This window comes from Etheostoma spectabile, chromosome 6, assembly GCF_008692095.1.
Source record: "Etheostoma spectabile isolate EspeVRDwgs_2016 chromosome 6, UIUC_Espe_1.0, whole genome shotgun sequence".
In the NCBI taxonomy this organism is placed as follows: Eukaryota; Metazoa; Chordata; class Actinopteri; order Perciformes; family Percidae; genus Etheostoma; species Etheostoma spectabile.
Genome location: NC_045738.1, coordinates 16,353,809 through 16,354,582, shown reverse-complemented (window position 1 = coordinate 16,354,582; position 774 = coordinate 16,353,809). Strand labels below are relative to the sequence as shown.

The following is a 774-nucleotide window of genomic DNA, read 5'->3' as shown; positions in this document are numbered from 1 at the left end:
GCTGCAAAATGGGATTGTCAAGCAGATAAACTGATCAACACGTGCAGTATACAATAGATCGATATTCGACGTCCATGTATCAATACAGTATTGCCATGAAAAATATTGTGATACTATGCTGTATCGATTTAATCCCACAGCCCTAATATTTAATTAGATTGTGTGTTGGAGTTAAACTTTAGAAGTCTACTTACTTGGCCAAAGAGCGCAACATTTCTGCAGTTGTCACCAATTTGATCAGCGTTGTTGCTGCTGAGCTCACACATCCAGAGGAGAGACACATTTCCCAGGTCCACGACATCCAGCACAATGCCAGTAATTGCAAAGATCGCTCCAACAATGTTCATAAACACAGTGAAGCCCATCTGAAGAGAAAAGAGCCCACCATGATCTGCATAGTCTGTGAAAGATTCAAAACAATTGTCTTTTACTTGATAAACTTAAGTCCACCAGTTACTGTAAAGCTGTATGTGAGTACATCTATTTTAATTTCTCTCACCCCAAATGCTGCAGTGGCTGTAGTGATACTAGTCTCCATCAGCCCGTGGTAAACCGACCCGGAGAATAGCCTGGAGCAAGGAGTCTTCAGGATTTGGTACGATAATGGATATATGCTTTTACTGTCAGCCGCCACAGTGATGACAGTCACCTTTCACAACCCTGCACACACAACTGGAACACAAAATGGGAAAACCATTTCTGTTCTTGGTCAAAGCTCTTAAGTTGCTCATTTTGTTTAGCTTGTGTGTGTGTGTGTGTGTGTGTGTGTGTGTG

At 41.9% G+C, this 774-nt stretch overlaps 1 long non-coding RNA gene across 1 annotated transcript in view; it reads right to left on the bottom strand.

The window, feature by feature from the left end:
• Positions 1 to 372: 372 nt before the first annotated feature.
• Positions 373 to 774, bottom strand: part of LOC116691373 (uncharacterized) — a 1,774-nt gene continuing 1,372 nt past the window's right edge. Inside the window, exons 2-3 of the long non-coding RNA XR_004332467.1 lie at positions 500 to 672; positions 373 to 400 (exon numbers count right to left, since the gene is read on the bottom strand). This is a non-coding gene — a long non-coding RNA (uncharacterized LOC116691373). The remainder of the gene's footprint in view (positions 401 to 499; positions 673 to 774) is intronic.